The following is a 6,861-nucleotide window of genomic DNA, read 5'->3' as shown; positions in this document are numbered from 1 at the left end:
CCTCGTAGTTTTCATTGTCTTCTTTTAAATTCAATGTATCATAGATATCGTAAACACCATCTCCTGCATAATGAAGTAACAGTGCCTTTTTTCGTTTCTAGTGTTTATACCCAGTCCAACAAATAAGTTATCTTATTTATCCAAATACTTTTCCCATCGTACTCCCAGAGAATTTTTATCAGCAAAAACATCGAATTTCGGAAAAGCAGTTCAATTATCCATTTTCAAATCTTTTTCTTTTTCATAGAGTCAGTTTAAATTAATCCACAGTTGTTTTTTATTTGTTTGGGTCGTCAGACCAAACAAATAATGGTAGCGAAATTTCAGAGTCTAATGTTGTTAATTGCAAACGCCGAAAGTAGTCCACTTTTTTGAAGCGGTTACTTCCCTTTATATGTAGTTTTTTAAGGATTGGATGCTGGAATGTTAATGGTCTGACAAATAAGCTTACAGAAAAGGAATTTATTAGAAGTATTGAAGGTTATGATATTCTCTGCTTACAAGAGACAAAATGTGATAAAGAAAAGGGTATTTGCATTGATGATTATGTGACTCATGCTGTTTATAGACCAACAGAGAAAAATTATCCTGTGTCTGGAGGAATGTTATTTTTACTTAATCCTGGTATAATCTCAGGCATTTCAATATCTGAAAATACATGTAGTGAAATTCAATGGTTGAAACTATGTAAACATTATTTTTCATTGGAAAATGATTTTTATATTTGCTTTACTTACATGGCACCAGAATACTCTTCATATGTATTAAGACATAACTTAGACATTTTATCCATTATTGAAAAAGATATAAGCCATTATAGTAATTTAGGAGATATTATGCTTTTTGGGGATACAAATGCCAGAACAGGAGTTGAAAATGATTTGTTAGATGCTAATTGTACACATTTGCCTGCCCCATTTTTGAAGGGGAATACTGGGTCATTTCTGAAAAGAAAAAGCCAAGATAGTGTTTGTAATAGTAGAGGTAAGGAATTCATTGATTTATGCATATCTGCAAACTTAGTTATTTTAAATGGGCGGACTTTTGGAGATTTAGGTGGAAAGCCCACATGTTTTCAGTATAATGGAAACAGTGTTGTTGATTATTGTGTTGTTAGTGATGAGCTATTTGATAAAGTTTTGTATTTTCAAGTAGAGAACCATATTCCATTTTTAAGTGATCATGCTAAATTAAATGTAAAACTGTACGCAAAATTCAAAAGTGTTAACTTTGAAAGTACACTTTTAGATATGCCTACATCCTGGAAATGGACAGATACGTCTAGTTTAGATTTTAAAATTGCTCTTTCCTCTATTGAAATTAAACAGAAAATTGAGAGTTTTGACAGTGATCCTTTGCAAAATGTTGATCAAATGGTAACTAATCTTAATGACATTTTGTATACTGCCTGTAACAAATCAATGAAGAAAAAGTTAAAAGTTAAGAAAACTAAACCGGTCCAGTCAAAAAAGAAATGGTTTGACAGTGACCTTAGTATGATGCGTAAAGAATTACTACGCAGAAGTTCACTGTATTCTAGAAACCCGTATGACAATATTTTAAAAGGATCATTCTATAAGTATAGAAAAATTTATAAACGTTGTTGTAAGCAAAAGATGAATACCTTTAAAAAGGGTATTATTTCTAGATTAGATAGTATGTTAGGTAATAATCCATCTGAATATTGGGAATTAGTTAAAGATCTTAAGGAGGAAGGCCTAGCAAATGATCCTGCTAATAAGATATCGGCAGAAGGATGGATAAAACATTTTACAAATCTTTTTTGTGTAAAGAAGGAGTTTGAACATATTGACAAGAAATATGCTGAATTACTACAAATTGTTGAAAAAATGAAAACCTTCAATGAGCTAGACTTTGCAATTTCTGAAAAAGAAATATCCAAAGCCATTTCTTCATTGAAAAACAAAAAATCTTCTGGTCTTGACTCCATTACTAATGAAATGATTAAAGCTAGCCAAAGTTTTCTTTTGTCAAGTTTTAAAAAATTGTTTAATTGTATACTTTCAAGCGGTGTTTATCCATCTTCATGGAAAGTTGGTTATATTAAAGCAATTCATAAAGGTGGTGATACTAATGACCCCAACTGCTATAGGGGTATATCTGTTATGCCATGTCTATCAAAGGTATTTAATTGTATAATGAATAATAGATTACAAAAATTTATAGATAATGGAATTATTAATGAAGCACAAATTGGGTTTCAACCCAATTCCAGAACATCTGAACACATGTTTGTAGTGAAAACATTGATAGATAAATTTTTCAGCAAGGGAGCTAAATTATATACATGCTTTGTTGATTTTGCAAAGGCATTTGATAATGTTATTCACTCTCTTCTTTTGTATAAACTATGTAATACTGGCATATCTGGACCTTTTTTCAACGTTGTTAAAAACATGTATTGCTCAAATGTGATGCACATAAAAGTTGGTGATAAGTTAACAGAAACATTCTCTCCCCAGATGGGGGTGCGTCAAGGGGACAATCTTAGCCCAAATCTTTTTAAGATGTTTATTAATGACTTGCCAGCTGTATTTGATAGTAGTGATGACCAAGTGTGTCTAAATGATGTAAAAATTAGTTGTTTGTTGTATGCAGATGATTTGTTATTGTTGTCAACTACACCAAAAGGTTTACAGAATTGTTTGAATAAGTTATCAACATTTTGTGACAATAATGGTCTTATAGTAAATCTTAAAAAGACAAGTATTTTGACCTTTTGTAAAAGTGGAAGGCTTTCTAGTGAGAAATTCTACTTTAAGGGAACTGAAGTTAATCATGTTAAAAGTTATAAATATCTCGGAATTATTTTTGCATCATCTGGTACTTTCAGTTACTGCAAAGAAGATCTTTATAAAAGAGCACTGAAAGCAAGTTTTAAGATTAGTAAGGTTTTTGGTCAGCTACACCAAAATGTTGACACTATCATCCATCTTTTTGATCATACTATTAAACCCATTCTTCTGTATGGTAGTGAGATTTGGGGTATACCAAATATTAGTAGTTCTATTGTTAAAAAAACAGATTATGTGTTGTTGAAATCCTTTGGAAAAATGTCCTGTGATAAGATGCATGTGAAATTTTTAAAATATATTCTGGGTGTACACAAAAAAACATCAAATGAGGCAGTATGCGGTGAACTAGGACGGTATCCACTATTTATTGATGTAATATGTAGTTATGTTAAGTTTAATCAAAGACTGCTAAATGGAAATGTTAGCAAATTACTATCTGTTGCCTTTATTGAAAGTCAAACTTTTTTTACGGATAATAAAGTATGCTGGGTTTCTTGTGTACAACATTGTTTTAAGCATTTAGGTATATCTGATGCTGGTTTAACCAATAAGAACTTAGTAAATGTTGTTAAACTCAAGTTAGTGAAAATGTACCAAACCAACTGGTGTTTGAATATCTCAGGTACTGAAGGGAAACTTAGAACATACTCTTTGTTTAAACAAAGGTTTTGTAGAGAAGTGTACTTTAGACATATTAAGGACAAAGATGTAAGAACTTTCTTCACCAAGTTTAGAGTAAGTGCACACAGATTGAATATAGAAACAGTCAGATTTAAAAAGATCCCAGTAAATCAAAGGTATTGTAACTGTTGCTCTTCCAATCTTGTAGAAGATGAAATTCATTTTTCCATGTGTTGTACAAAATTTGATAGTAATAGAGAACTACTATTTAGACAAATTGAAATATCAAATAAGAACTTTTGTATGTTGAATGATAAGCAGAAATTTGTTTGGTTAATGTCCTCGGAAGACCCTAGAGTCTTGAATGTCTTTTCTAAATACCTACTCGAAATTTATAATAAAAGAAATCTTATGTTAGGTAGTACTATTAGTAATAAAAATTTGTCAGACCATTGAATGTATATTATTGTACTTGAATATCGAATGAGTAATTATAGTTTTTTTAAATACTGTTTTATTTATTTACTTCTTATTTTAACATTACTATGCCTGTGTTATTTGTTTTTCCAATAATACGAATTAAGCCTTAGTTACTTTATTGTCTTCATTTCTACCATACAATACACAATTTGTTGGTTGATATATTTTGTTTTATGCCTTGTGTTTTATGCTTGTGATTATATATGTCATATAGTATGACCCTTGATTGGTGAAATAAAATTATTTTATTCTATTCTATTCTATGTACACTAATCAATCGAAACACCTCGGGCGACTTCAAGAATTCGCCTTGGATATAATACGGGATGCGCCATATTGACGGACTATATTCAAAATGGTTGATTTACGTACCGAGACGTATTTAACGTTCTCGGCAGAAAGCATATATATTTTTTGGTGAAATTTTGACAGGGCAGTTTCCAGTCTATATTTAAGCAGGGGATTTAATTGGTTTGCCGCAAGTATTGGCATAAGCTGGATTCTTTTCACAACTTTAAAAGGTATAATTTCTGGAGGTTATGTCCGAATGTATTGACACTTATATCTGAGGCTCGACAAGGATGGTATTAAAATTACCTAAATTGTCTACACTACAGTACCATGTGTCCGGACAGATATGTACATAACATGATTTAATTCAGATAAAACTAAAAGCTTGGGTGTTTTTATTTTTAACATGATACCATGGAGTTGAATAGTGTCACAGGCACGAGTACAGTGAACTCGCCCATTCCGAACCAGTCAAAAATGAGGATCATTTCCAAGCTTTTTAGGTCGCGAGCGTGCAGACGACCACAAAAATCGTAAGTTATGTTATAGGTTTATAATCGAAGCACTATACAATCAATTCAACGTTAGTAAGGCATAAAAAATATTCTTACATTATCTGTATTTTTAGTTTGTTTAAGTGTCAAATTTTTCCCGTATGCGTAAATCTGTCGAATGAAAATAACATTTTCAAAATGAAAAGGCGCTTGCATTTTAGTTAATTCCCGAAACGAAACAAAATGAACATTGATAAAAAGCAAATTTTATGTGCTTTCAAGCCATAATAATCATAATACAAATAATTTTAAAATTTAAACGTAAAAGGCTGTATTACTGACATCATGTTTTTTGTGTATTCCGAATCACCTTTTTTTTTCGGCGGCACGAAATACCCAAATACCGTACACCTAAATATACCCAAATATATATAGCAAAATTTATTTTTGTTTGTATAAAATATAGATAATGATTATAATTAGAAATAAATATTTATAAATAATATGACTTAGCCTGCTATAACTTTCATTTATTCCATTGAAATGGGCAGTTAAGATGTTGTAAGTTTTATAGCAATATTATAATAGTATTCTGCTGCTGCGCGAAATAAGTGTTTGAAGATACATACATGTATTTATTATTTTGACCATCAGTATTGACACTGACCACGATAATTTGATAGAAACATTGTTTAGATATATGTATGATAGGATAAATTTCAATAATACTTATATTTCCGTGGATTTGATTGATTTCTAGGCCCTTACGTAAAGTTAGAATTTTCTTCCTTTTTTGTGACTTCTTTTATTTCTTCGGGAATTTAATGTTAACTTCAAAAAATATATGTTTTATCAACACTTACATATAATATTTAATGAGATTTAATTAAAATATGTAGCTCTTGTATTTTCAGAAGTATTTCCATTTTGAACTTATTTTACACTATATGAAAATTGTTATATATTTGGACCGCCTCAGTGGTCGAGGGGTTAAAAGTCTATGACTTTATTACCTCGATCCCCGGGAGATGCTTTGATAGTTAAGCACTGAGGAAGGTTATCTAGTACTGGTAACTTTGCAGGAACGATGGTCAGGAAACTACCCGCATATATGACTAAGATACTAATGGGAAAAGGCGTAAAATGAAACAAACAAACAAAAAATTATATATTTGAGTACTTTATTAACTCATAATACAGATGTTTTTTATCATTCATATACTTTTTATCTCTTGTATCTAATTAACAAGAGCACTGTCTAGTCTGACAGCTCTTGCTTAACTTTACCTGCCTATAACCTGCCAAAAGCAGGGGATTCTTAAACATTATCGTATTGAAATGTTTTTTGATTTTTGCAAAAATAAAATATGAAACATTTTTTACATCACTTTTGCCACTATTATTTGTACGAAATGGCATGTAATCCCTTCCAGAGAATACTATGAAATTCCCTTCCTTCAGGTACAATATTGTACAGTGTACATGTAAAATAATTCATTATTCGTTTTATACATTCTATTTTACATATCTACATCTTTTTTAGATGGATAAACCTAGAAAAAATGCCAACGTCCAGCTGAGGTGTCTGCCAGAAATGTTAGAAAATTAAAAAAAATACTCTAACTTCACACCAGCAAAGAAAGCCAAGGACGCTAAGATTACCAAAATCTCAAGGGAGAGTGACATTCTAGGTCTACCACATGGTCACAGACTGCTCATATGACTGCAATGATACAATATATTTCATTTATGCCAGAGGGGACGCCATGGCTGTTGTTCAGATTTTATAGTACTTATGATTTTACAAGTCATGGACATATGCTTAATATATAAATACATATTATATACATGTGTTATGTTTTACTTACATCATGGAGAAACCAGTTCTCAAACCTCTAAGCATTCCTGAGTCTTTTAGTATAAAAAAAATAAAGCTTTATTCTTCACATATATGTAGGCAGTCAATTGAATCTTTATTTAACATTTCTGTAAGTTTTGGCTGAAATAATCTTTAATTACCATTTCTGTAAGTTTTGGCTGAAATAATCTTTAATTACCATTTCTGTAAGTTTTGGCTGAAATGAAACAATTAGAAAAGCCTGTTTTCCATCCTGAAAAAAAACACAACTCCCTTACAAAACTGGCATGGCCTCTTAGTT

General features: G+C 30.9%; 1 long non-coding RNA gene across 1 annotated transcript; it reads left to right on the top strand.

The window, feature by feature from the left end:
- The first annotated feature begins 4,649 nt into the window (after positions 1-4,649).
- LOC132721272 (uncharacterized) lies at positions 4,650-6,547 on the top strand. The gene is made up of 2 exons (XR_009624442.1): positions 4,650-4,741; positions 6,246-6,547. It is a non-coding gene; the product is annotated as an uncharacterized LOC132721272 (long non-coding RNA).
- Positions 6,548-6,861: the final 314 nt, after the last annotated feature.

Source organism: Ruditapes philippinarum, unplaced genomic scaffold, assembly GCF_026571515.1.
Source record: "Ruditapes philippinarum isolate M1 unplaced genomic scaffold, ASM2657151v2 ctg8164_1_1_1_1, whole genome shotgun sequence".
In the NCBI taxonomy this organism is placed as follows: domain Eukaryota; kingdom Metazoa; phylum Mollusca; class Bivalvia; order Venerida; family Veneridae; genus Ruditapes; species Ruditapes philippinarum.
This window is presented reverse-complemented; position numbering and strand designations above follow the sequence as displayed.